This window comes from Hypanus sabinus, chromosome 9 (assembly GCF_030144855.1).
Source record: "Hypanus sabinus isolate sHypSab1 chromosome 9, sHypSab1.hap1, whole genome shotgun sequence".
NCBI classification, from domain to species: domain Eukaryota; kingdom Metazoa; phylum Chordata; class Chondrichthyes; order Myliobatiformes; family Dasyatidae; genus Hypanus; species Hypanus sabinus.
The window spans coordinates 75,077,835-75,089,795 of record NC_082714.1 but is presented as its reverse complement, the minus strand read 5'-3'; the positions used below and the strand labels follow the sequence as shown (position 1 = coordinate 75,089,795).

General features: G+C 50.4%; 3 non-coding genes across 3 annotated transcripts; 1 reads left to right on the top strand and 2 right to left on the bottom strand.

The window, feature by feature from the left end:
- Positions 1–1,902: 1,902 nt before the first annotated feature.
- trnaw-cca (transfer RNA tryptophan (anticodon CCA)) lies at positions 1,903–1,974 on the bottom strand. Its single transcript has one exon. It is a non-coding gene; the product is annotated as a tRNA-Trp (tRNA).
- Positions 1,975–8,849: 6,875 nt separating this feature from the next.
- On the bottom strand, positions 8,850–8,940 carry trnar-ucu (transfer RNA arginine (anticodon UCU)). Its single transcript is given in 2 exon segments — positions 8,850–8,885; positions 8,904–8,940. It is a non-coding gene; the product is annotated as a tRNA-Arg (tRNA).
- A 2,547-nt stretch (positions 8,941–11,487) lies between these two features.
- trnav-aac (transfer RNA valine (anticodon AAC)) lies at positions 11,488–11,560 on the top strand. Its single transcript has one exon. It is a non-coding gene; the product is annotated as a tRNA-Val (tRNA).
- The last annotated feature ends 401 nt before the right edge of the window (positions 11,561–11,961 follow it).

The window sequence follows — 11,961 nt, the reverse complement described above, 5'->3', positions numbered from 1 at the left end:
TGTATAAATCATTTGGTCTTTTGCATTTATCACTTTAAGAAGTGTGTTCGCATTTATCACTTTAAGAACCGTTCGAGTTGCTGTATAGCCGTTAACTTCTGGTTAAGTTAGTCGTTTATTTACTTTTCATTTTTTATTGAGCAGTGTTTCATAGATGTTTTATTTGTTTATAAAAAAAAACCTGTCTCAATTCTATATTCATTTTTGCCGTATCCTAACAATATAACAAGTTGATCGAAGAAGAGACAGGAACATGGAACACCGAGCCGGGACCCCTCCTTGGGTACAGGACGTAGGGCCGGGACTCATCACCCAGAACACTGAACCGGGACCCCTCCTTAAGTACAGGACGTAGGGCCGGGACTCATAACACAGAACGCTGAACACGACCAGACAGTTCCCAACGCTAGGTAGCGGCAAAACGGCCGGACCTACATTACATTAGCGAAGGCGTGGACACGGACAGTCAGTTCCAAACAGGGCGAGGCTCCAGGCACAGGCAAGGCGAGGCAAGGCTCCAGACAGAGGTAAGGCGAGGTGAGACAAGGCTCCAGGCAAAGGCAAGGAGAGGCGAGGCGACGCTAGGCTCCATGCAGAGGCAAGGCGAGGCGAGGCAAGGCTAGGCTAGGCAAGGCTAGGTTCCAGGAGAAATGTGAAGGGAAGAGATACAGACAGGGGGTTTAGACAGGAACAATCGAGCAGCCAGAGGCTGAATCCTGAAGCTATTTATTAGGTCAGCCCAAACAGGAATCAGCTGCCTCAACAGAAACTGGGGAAACCCGTAAAACCTGGAATAAGAATATGGTCTGGACCGTGAACTGGAATGTGGATTTCACGACCGGTCCCATGACACGTACAACACCGAATCCAGAGTAGCTGATCCCCTAGTGGACTCAACCAGAAGTGCAACAGTTTGGCTTGCAGAACAGCTGCTGTGTTTGAACTGACTCCCAACCCACGCTGAGAATTATTTCTTGGGTGCACATCCGCTCCCTCATGGCGTTGTTAGGCCCAAGTGCTGCAGAAGTGTACAGGTTCGACAGAAATTCACAGTATGAAACCGGGAGAAGCGTGTCGAAACCTCTCAACAGCTTCTATTCCTGTGAAAACCGATCAGTTCAGGGAAATTGTATCTTTCCATTTCCTCGTTTACGTCCTGCTGGTTTCCATGTCTGTATAGTTACAGTAGCCGGCTTTACAATATAATGACTATCACGTTCCAATCGAACACGAAAGGTCCCAAGTTGAATCCTGGCCAAGAAGATTATTTTGATAATATGATTGCATGGAAGAAAAATTCTGGAAATGTGTGTTTATCTCAGGGACTGATATATCCTCGTTTTCATTCATTCGATGAATTTTGTTTCAATTCCTTCCTTTGTCAAACGTTTACTCTCTGGCGTAAACCCTTCGTGAACAATAGAGGGCTCTATTAAAGGGAAGACTTAGATTGATCCTACAGTAGCATAAAAGATGAGCAGACAATTGTGGGCGGCGTTACAGAGCTGTACTGTTCTATGTGATATGCTACATAAGAAAACCTGCTTTCGGACAGGCGGTGGCTTCCTTCCCCTTTAAGAAGGAAGAAAATGAATAATGTAGAGATGGTGGGAACGTTGAATGTACTGAAAATGTAGCTCCTTTCGATGCTGAATGACCTACTGAATACTTGCATAATTTTCTTTTTTATTTCAAATTTCCAGCAACGCAGGTTTAGGAATAAAAGAGAGATGATTTTGTATTTCGACACAGTATTTCATTCTAGACACGACAGTTCATTGTTAAATTTGGTCTCATAGGTCCACTTCGGCTGGCTGCTTTCCGAAGTGCATTTAATTTGGGAAGAACAACTGAGCAGAGACGGAGCAAGCAATTTGATGGCAAAATCTGACGCATCGATTGTGACCTCGACGTGATTCGAACACGTAACCTTCTGATCTGGAGTCAGACGCGCTACCGTTGCGCCACTAAGTCAAGTGACGACAGTTCCCTTATACAAGAAACTTCAGCGTTCCGCCGGATTGGCTGAGATTCATCAACTATACTGCATTGATAATTGCACAAGCTGGCAGCTGTTGATAGCTCTTTAGCTCGGTTTGCAGAACTTCGGTTGCTAGTCTTCTGCGTTTAAGTTGACTCGCACGCCCAGTGAGATTATTCCTTGAGTGTACATTTCCTCCCTCAAGTCGCCCTCAGCCCCAAGAAGTGCGGAAGCGAACAAGTTCGACAGAAGTTTATAACCTTTGACGGGAGAAGCGTCTAGAAACCTCTGAACATCTCTACTTCCGATCAGCAGACAGAAATTGCATATTTCCCTTTCATCTTTTATGTCCAGCTGGGTTCTATTGTCGGTATTTTAAATTGCCGACTTTGTGGTGTAGTCACTCTCACATTTCGATTACACGCGAATTGCGATTGCGATATCAGGCTGTTCCGTTCATGTTGACAACAAATGCCCGAAACTTTGCTGCAGAAACATGGGAAAGCACTTAACAGTTTGAAAACACCCCAACAAACTAACAAAAGTCTATGACCATCGCTGGCTGGACGAAGTACTGGACCAGTGTAATGCCTCATATAGTGATGGTAAATGTACACAATTAATCCCACTGTGTTCTCATTGTGCCTGAGTCTCTAAACCCGCCTATAATCAGCATTTTGCCTCATCGTGGGTATCTCTCTTACCGTTTATTTCTTTCCGTTTACACAGTACGGCCTATATTGATAATGTCTGTTAAATTTCCATTGCCTTTCAGATTGAAATCTCCGACTGCACACTCGGGAATGAACTCACAGGACCACGAGCAGAATGTGAAATGAGTGATGCAGTTCAATTTTTCAAATTCGGATTTTTATCTAATTCAAAACCACGAAAGGTCGACACCAGACATATATTCAATTAAATGCAGTTTTTGATCCTTCCGCTACCATCAACACTACTTCACCTGCTTCCCGCCGTTTCATTGTGCGCACGTGAGTCATCACTCCGGATCTTTCCTCGGATTTAATCCCGAAGCCTTCCCCAGGAGTGCATATAGCCGCAAGGCAGAGAAGGATTGAGATCAGAAATTGCCTTCTCCTAGATGAGTTGCCAACCCTGCCCTTCGAGCCCTATCTTCTCAAAGCAATAGGATTTAAGGCGCCAGTATTCTGCCTTTGCCCCTTCTCCTGTCCGAAGAAACAGTTCCGTTGGGAGTAGTTAGACCACGCGTGAAGAACAGGAGCTGCACTTGGTTGACAGAGGTTATTTGAGATGCATTCAGCAAGTAGTGAGAGCTTGCCCCCACTACCTCCTCTGGCTAGCACACCCTTAAGGAACCAACCACCAGCCATGTACGCCAGATCAAAAGTGGAATTGCACTGAAATAAAAATTAAAAAGCAATAGGGCCACTGACGGGCAGCCACTGTGGAAGTATAAATAATTTTAGCGTTCCTGAACTATCAGAGATTGTGATTATGTGATAAAATACTGTAGCGGTGTGCTACACGCAGCGCTAAAATTACGACACGGAGTCGGTAACTGCAGTCGAAGGAAAAAACTTTATTCGAAAACTTCAGCCTCACTTTTAAGCCTCTCTCAACCGGCTCCCCATGGCGCAGAGGCTCCAAAGCTCTGTGCTCGCAAACCCCCGTAGGCTATCTAATTGTGAGTCGGTTCGGATGCGCCAGGAAATGGGTCGCCACATAATCCCCCCCCCAGAACCGGCGATACACCCCCCAATGTCCACAGTCTGGGCCAGAACCTGCTTGGGAGGTCGGCCTCTGCGCCGAGGCGCCGGAAACTCGGCCGGTTGCGCCAGGTCCACATGGGCCGGTTTGAGGCGGTCCACCGTGAAAACCTCCTCTTTCCCCCCAACGTCCAGCACGAACGTGGACCCGTTGTTCCGGAGCACCATAAACGGCCCCTCGTATGGCCGCTGCAGCGGCGGCCGATGCCCGCCCCTTCGTACAAACACAAACTTACAGTTCTGTAGGTCTTTGGGTACGCAGGTCGGGTGCCGCCCATGCTGTGAAGTGGGTATGGGGGCCAGGTTACCGAGCTTCTCGCGTAGTCTGCCCAGGACTGCTGCGGGATCTTCCTCTTGCCCCCTTGGGGCTGGTAGGAACTCCCCGGGGACGACCAGGGGCGCGCCGTATACCAACTCGGCCGACGAGGCGTGCAGGTCGACCTTGGGCGCTGTGCGGATGCCGAGTAGGACCCAGGGAAGCTCGTCCGCCCAGTTGGCTCCTCGCAGGCGGGCCATGAGGGCCGACTTCAGGTGACGGTGGAAACGCTCCACTAGCCCGTTCGACTGTGGGTGGTAGGCAGTTGTGTGGTGCAGCTGAGTCCCCAAAAGGCTGGCCATAGCTGACTACAGGCTGGAGGTGAACTGGGCGCCTCTGTCGGAGGTAATGTGGGCTGGTACACCAAAGCGAGATATCCAGGTGGCGATCAGGGCTCGTGCGCAAGATTCGGAGGTGGTGTCGGTGAGCGGGACCGCCTCTGGCCATCTTGTGAACCGGTCCACGATAGTCAGGAGGTGCCGCGCTCCGCGCGACACTGGCAGGGGGCCCACGATATCCACATGAATGTGGCCGAAACGCCGGTGGGCGGGATGGAACTACTGCGGTGGGGCTTTGGTGTGCCGCTGCACCTTGGCCGTCTGGCAGTGCATGCACGTTTTGGCCCATTCACTGACCTGTTTGCGGAGTCTGTGCCAAACGAACCTGCTGGAAACCATCCGGACAGTTGTCCGGATGGAGGGATGCGCCAAGTTATGAATGGAGTCGATAACGCGGCGCCGCCATGCTGTCGGGACGACTGGACGGGGCTGGCCGGTGGCGACGTCACAGAGTAGGGTCCTCTCACCTGGGCCTACGGGGAGGTCCTGGAGCTGCAAACCAGAGACTGCAGTCCTGTAACTCGGAATCTCCTCATCTACCTGCTGTGCCTCTGCCAGTGCCTCAAAGTCTACCCCTTGGGAAAGGGCATGAACGGTAGGGCGAGAGAGCTCATCCGCCACGACATTGTCCTTACCCGAGACGTGCCGGACATCCGTCGTGTATTCAGAGATGTAGGACAGGTGGCGATGCTGGCGGGACGACCAGGGGTCGGACGCTTTCGTAAACGCAAAGGTAAGCGGTTTGTGGTCCGTGAACGCGGTGAAGGGCCGACCTTCTAGGAAGTACCTGAAATGCCGGATTGCCAGGTAGAGCGCCAACAGTTCCCGGTCGAAAGCACTGTACTTAAGCTCGGGTGGTCGCAGGTGTTTGCTGAAAAACGCCAGGGGTTGCCAGCGACCTGCGATGAGCTGCTCCAGCACCCCACCGACTGCCGTGTTTGATGCGTCCACTGTGAGGGCGGTAGGGGCGTCCATTCTGGGATGTACTAGCATTGCGGCGTCCGCCAAAGCTTCCTTCGTTTGAACGAAAGCGGCGGCGGACTCCTCGTCCCAGGTAATGTCCTTGCTCGGACTTGACATTAGGGCGAACAGGGGGCGCATGATCCGGGCAGCTGAAGGGAGGAAGCGGTGGTAGAAATTGACCATACCTACGAATTCTTGAAGGCCTTTGATCGTGGTGGGTCGGGGAAAGAGGCGGACCGCATCTACCTTAGCGGGCAGAGGGGTTGCCCCGTCTTTAGTAATCCTGTGGCCCAGGAAGTCAATGGTATCGAGTCCGAACTGGCATTTGGCGGGGTTGATTGTAAGACCGTACTCACTCAGTCGGGCGCAGAGTTGACGGAGGTGGGACAGATGCTCCTGACGTCTGCCGCTGGCTATGAGGATGTCATCCAAATAGATGAACGCGAAGTCCAGGTCCCGTCCCACCGCGTCCATTAACCGCTGGAACGTCTGTGCGGCATTCTTCAGGCCGAACGGCATGCGGAGGAACTCGAAAAGGCCGAAAGGGGTGATGAGAGCCGTTTTGGGGACGTCGTCAGGATGCATCGGGATTTGATGGTATCCCCGGACGAGGTCTACCTTGGAGAAGATCCGTGCGCCGTGCAGGTTTGCTGCAAAGTCCTGAATGTGCGGCACAGGGTAGCGGTCCGGTGTGGTAGCCTCGTTCAGCCTGCGGTAGTCGCCACACGGTCTCCAGCCCCCTGTCGCTTTGGGCACCATGTGCAGGGGGAGGCCCATGGGTTGTCGGACCGCCGGATGATCCTCAATTCCTCCATCCTCTGGAACTCCTCCTTCGCCAGTCGGAGCTTGTCCGGGGGAAGCTGCCGAGCGCAGGTGTGGAGGGGTGGTCCCTGGGTCGGGATGTGGTGCTGTACGCCGTGCCTGGGCATGGCCGCTGTGAACTGCGGTGCCAGAACCGATGGGAACTCCGCCAGGACCCTGGTGAAGTCGTTGTCGGACAGCGTGATGGAGCCGAGGTGAGGGGCTGGCAACTGGGCTGCACCCAGGGAGAACGTCTGAAAGGTCTCGGCGTGTACCAGTCTCTTCCTGGGCTGGTCGACCAGTAGGCTGTGAGCCCGCAAAAAATCCGCACCCAGAAGTGGTTGGGCTACGGCGGCCAGTGTGAAGTCCCACGTGAACTGGCTGGAGCCGAACTGTAGCTGCACCTGTCGGGTGCCATAGGTCCTTACTGTGCTGCCATTCACGGCCCTCAGGGGGGGACCCGGTGCCCTGCTGCGGGTGTCGTAACTCGTCGGAGGTAAAACGCTGATCTCAGCCCCAGTATCGACCAAAAACCGGCGTCCCGACCTTCTATCCCACACATACAGGAGGCTATCCCGATGGCCAGCCGCCGTAGCCATCAGCGGCGGCTGGCCCTGGCGTTTCCCGGGAACTTGCAGGGCGGGCGACAACGGCGGGCTTCTGCGCCCCACCGCTGGTGGTAGAAGCACCAGTGTTCATTGGGCCGAGGGTTGGCGGGCTCTGCGGCCGGGCCTGGACTGGTTTGCTGCCGGGAGCGTGGCTGGGAGATCTGTGCGATGGACGCCCCGCTCACCTTTTTGGCGTTCCACGGCAAGTCCGCCCGGGCTGCCACCTTCCGGGGGTCACTGAAATCCGCGTCGGATAGCAGCAGGCGTATGTCCTCGGGCAGCTGCTCCAGGAATTCCTGCTCAAACATGAGGCATGTGTGTCCGTCGGCCAGAGACAACATCTCATTCATTAAAGCCGATGGAGGTCTGTCGCCCAAGCCATCCAGGTGCAGTAAACGGGCAGCCCGCTCGCGCCGTGAGAGTCCGAAAGTCCTGAGGAGCAGGGCTTTGAATTCCGTGTACTTGCCGTCTGCCGGGGGCGACTGTACGAACTCCGCGACCTGGGCCGCTGTGTCCTGGTCGAGGGAGCTCACCACGTAGTAGTAGCGGGTGTCCTCTGAGGTGATCTGGCGAACGTGGAATTGGGCTTCGGCTTGCTGGAACCATAGGTCCGGGCGCTGTGTCCAGAAACCCGGCAGTTTCAACGAAACCGCATGAACAGAGGCGGCGTCGGTCATTTCTGGTCCAAAAATCGTTTGGACCGTCGGGGTCACCAATTGTAGCGGTGTGCTACACGCAGCGCTAAAATTACGACACGGAGTCGGTAACTGCAGTCGAAGGAAAAAACTTTATTCGAAAACTTCAGCCTCACTTTTAAGCCTCTCTCAACCGGCCCCCCATGGCGCAGAGGCTCCAAAGCTCTGTGCTCGCAAACCCCCGTAGGCTATCTAATTGTGAGTCGGTTCGGATGCGCCAGGAAATGGGTCGCCACAATACTGTCTTTAACCTAATAAACAAGATCGTATTCCTCGTTTTCTTTCCGTGTCACGAAACAAATGTATATCCCCGTTTCTTTTCATTCTTTGGATCTCGCCCTTCGCTTGAGCACGTAAAGAGGTCTGCCATGCTCTTTGTCGATAACCAACTCTCCAGATTATCCTATTCCTCTTAATATAATAATAGAATCTCAGAGTCTGATCATCTGCAGGCCGTATTTCGTGCCGCACACCCCCTTCACGTCACGGGAACAGAAGGAGGCACGAGGATTAATCGCAAAAACTGTTTTCCAGCTTATTCCGTCGGTGCAATTCCCCAGGTAAGTGAAAACCGGGTACAAGCAGGTTCGAACGTACTCTGTTGGATTTCGAATCCAGCGACTTAAACACTTGACCATCACAGCGTCGCACAGAAAAATCTAAATGGAGGTCACATTCCATGATGGAAGTACTGTGGTGACAATGGGAGAGGTGCACGTAATTTCATTTGTAATTTAGCGAAGATTAATCCGAAATTAATTCCGAACGAAGCTAGAATAATATAGAAGAAAGCGCAAGTGAAGGAATCAATTCGAAAATAACCTATCTGAAAATATGCAACGGAAATGGACATTTGTTTTTGCAGCTATGCAGTAGGGTATTCAATTTAATAGTTTTCTGTAGGATTGAATTGACATTATTTCTTACGTCCTTCACATACTGTACATGAGGAATAATAATCTTTACGTTACGTCTCCGTCTAAATGTGCAATGTGCAATTTATAGTCATTTGTAATAAAGAGTATGCACAACACGACAGTCAATATAGCATAGAAATACAATCGTATCAGTGTGAATTACTCAGTCTGATGGCCTGGTGGAAGAAGCTGTCCCGGAGACTGTTGGTCCTGGCATTTATGCTGCGGTACAAATGCTGCGGTACATTTTCCAACTGGAACAGGTTGTGGTTGGGCTGACTCGGGTGCCCAATGATCCTTCGGGGCCTCTTTACGCACCTGTCTCTGTAAATGCTCTGAATAGCGCGACATTATTTATGTCAATTCACCATACATGTATTTTTCTTTGCTTTACCAGAATCCTCAATATGCCTCGACAACCCTGGTTCACTCATCCAGTCTGAAGTCCTTTCTCGCTAGAAAATTGAATCCAGACGGAACACCAGCTCTGGTGGGACTCGAACCCACAACCTTTGAATTACTTCTTCATTCAGTTCTAGAAGTCCAACACGCTATCCATTGCGCCACAGAGCCTGTAGTCGATACTATTCGGGAAAATTATTTCACAAGAAATTGCAATTTATCGACTGTAGGCATTCGTCCACTCTCAATCGTTCTTCAGTTGAAGAACCGACAAATCCAGTCCATCAGTACCCGTCACATTGCAGCCGTACATTTCTCATTTGGGCCAGATTATTGACCCATTGGTTAAGACGACGGATTCTTATGCCATTGTGATTTGTACGTGTGGTTAGGAATCCCACCCTCGTCGGGAACATCTTGACTTGGGGACTATCGGTGGGTGGCAAAGTCGTGTCCAGTGCTACGGACCTATGTTCATTTCCGCCGCGGTTTGTAAGGCCATTGTACGTTCTCCTCGTGACGGCGTGCTCTTCGGTTCCCTCCCACGATTCTATGTCGCAAGGTTAGTTATTGTTTAGGTCACCTGGGTGAATTGGGCACGTTGGGGCGGAAGGACGTGCTGTGTCTCTTGATGATAAAAACAACATTTGAAAGCGAATGTACGCCCTGAATTTCTATTTCGAGAGACCTGCATACACTTCTTCGCCTGCCGAGGGAAGCGAGCTGAACATCTCCAGAATCAGAACAGACCGGGGCATTCCGATTAATGTTGCTGTGAGCACACTGTCATCTTGCACTTTGACGACAGAATTCGGGAATCAGTTCAAATTCCGCAGGATAACATTTGGAACAGAACACCCAGCGCATCGCTGCTTATGGTCCTGGTCTCTGCCGGAGTTTGTTTAATTTTTTAGTGAAACCTCAGTTAAGATCTCTGCAATGAAGTACTTTCTCGAATTTATCACTTCAATTGGCATCCCGATGTGATAATTATCAGTGCAAAGACGGAAAACACGAATAAATGTTTGAAGCTAGAACAGCGGTTGAATTTACGTGATAGCTGCTAAGACTATTGCGCTGTGATTCACCTCGAAAACTCCAGAGCAGTAATTGTCGAGGCCCATCTTACAAAAGAGATCTATTTCCATTTTGCCAGAATCCTCATTTTTGCTGAATGTTTAGTCTTTCTCGATCTTCTCTCCGTGCATGGTTCCAATGAACATGTGATTACTGAAAATGCTGCCAATGTTCTGGAGATAGACGCACTACCACTGCGCCACGAGGTACACACATAGAAGGAACTTCAGTGATCTGCCGTAGTGGGAGAGATGCACTTGCCAGAGAGCAGTATATCCGCTCTCTGATCCAGGCGCTGCCAGCGGAGGGCAGTCAGTCTTTGCCTCAGCTGTTACTGGGAGCCGCATTCTCTTCAATGACCGAGTCTGTGCACACACAGAATTCATACAATCTCCTGTCACGTTTTAATCTTCGTTAGATTCATCAGGAACAATTTAAATCAACCTTCCACCCCATCCAATCTACCGCTCAGTACTTTATTTAGTGACATACACGAAATACAGGAGGAATTTATCAAATCAGGCAGCATGTATAGGTGTTAAAACGTTAATGTTTCGAGCCAAGACACTTCATCAGCACTGACACTGAGATCTCTGGATTGCAGACTGGCGGCTATTTATATATCACCGGTTTGACTTGCAGAACTTCAGCAGCCGGCCTGTTTTATTCAAACTGAGCGTGCCGCGGCTCGGATCCGTTCCCTCAATGCCCCCTCAGCACCAACAGCGGATTCGGTGCCCTGTTGGTGAACACTGAGATGCTCTAGAATTTTATGCGCTGTGGAACAGAAGTTCACAACTGAAAACAGGAGAAACGGGTTGAAACATTTCACTAGCTTCCGCTTTCTCTCAGTCTGAAATTGCACTTTACCAATTACTTTACAACGTCCTGCAAGTTTCGCTATTCCACATAACCTGGTGGTTTTTTAAACCTCAGCGGGTTTTTAGTACGTTTGTTATCACGTTCACATTATTCACGACTAGTTTCCAGTTAAAATGCGGCAGAGAACACAAATCTGACTCTTGTTCGAGTTTGTCAGGAGAGTGCGTAATTTAGCGGTTGCTGTTCAGATTGATCACCGCTGGCCAAAGGCATTTTTTAGCATTTAGCAAGCCCTCGATCAATCTTCAATGCCCATCACAGGCTGGAGGAAGGACAGGATCAGTTTAGTGCCACGCACTTGGCATGAAATACAATCTTCCTCGCTGTGTCCTCCCTGTAGCTGAATATCTCGTTAAATCTACCTCCAACCCTCGCCCCTCCTCGGGTGTTTGTCTCCCTCTTTGTTTGTGTCTTCCGATTTCCTCAGAAGGAACCGTTGTTGGTAATTTCAGTAGATTTTATCCGTTGGACATGGAAAAGTCCATTTCGCGCACACATGAAGGGACTCGCAGGACCACAGACAGATTTTCAATTTTGTGGTGCAGTTTTGGACTCAGCGGGAGCCAGTTTCAATTGTGGCAGTGTTCGTGAAGACTGTTATCAGCGGAAATGGGCCACTGCATTCGGTGTTTTATTAATACCGAGGTGCCTTTTACGGTAATTTAGTCGTTAGCTTTGGGTGCAAATTAGCTGACCGAACGTGTTGTGTGCAGGTCAATTCGTAAATGCTACATGTGGGAAATGTTAAAATGTGGTAGTGTTTCTGTAGTGTAGTGGTTATCACGTTCGCCTAACGCGCGAAAGGTCCCTGGTTCGAAACCAGGCAGAAACAATTCGCGATACTTTTGTTCAAATCAGGTAATTGGAAAGGGATACAACCAGTCCTTTATTCAATTAAATACATTTCGTCCGAGACCGTTCAATAGCACTGGAAAGGAGGGGAAAACATGGTGGGGAAAGGAAAGTATAAGCTGGAAGATGATAGGGAAGCACAAAGTAAGGCTTCAGTACTCAATGCTTTCCGGGAACAGGCTCACTATCCAGACGGAACGTCTCTGTGATGTCTCAGGACTGTCTCTCTAACAGTGCAATAAAACCTCAACACCTCCCTTCTCACAGAGCATCTCTTCCACAGTATACTCCCCATCGCAGACATCACAGATGTTAAGATCCTCTCAATTCTGACACAGCAGGCCAGGCAGCATCTGCGGAAAAGAGTAAACATGCAACGAT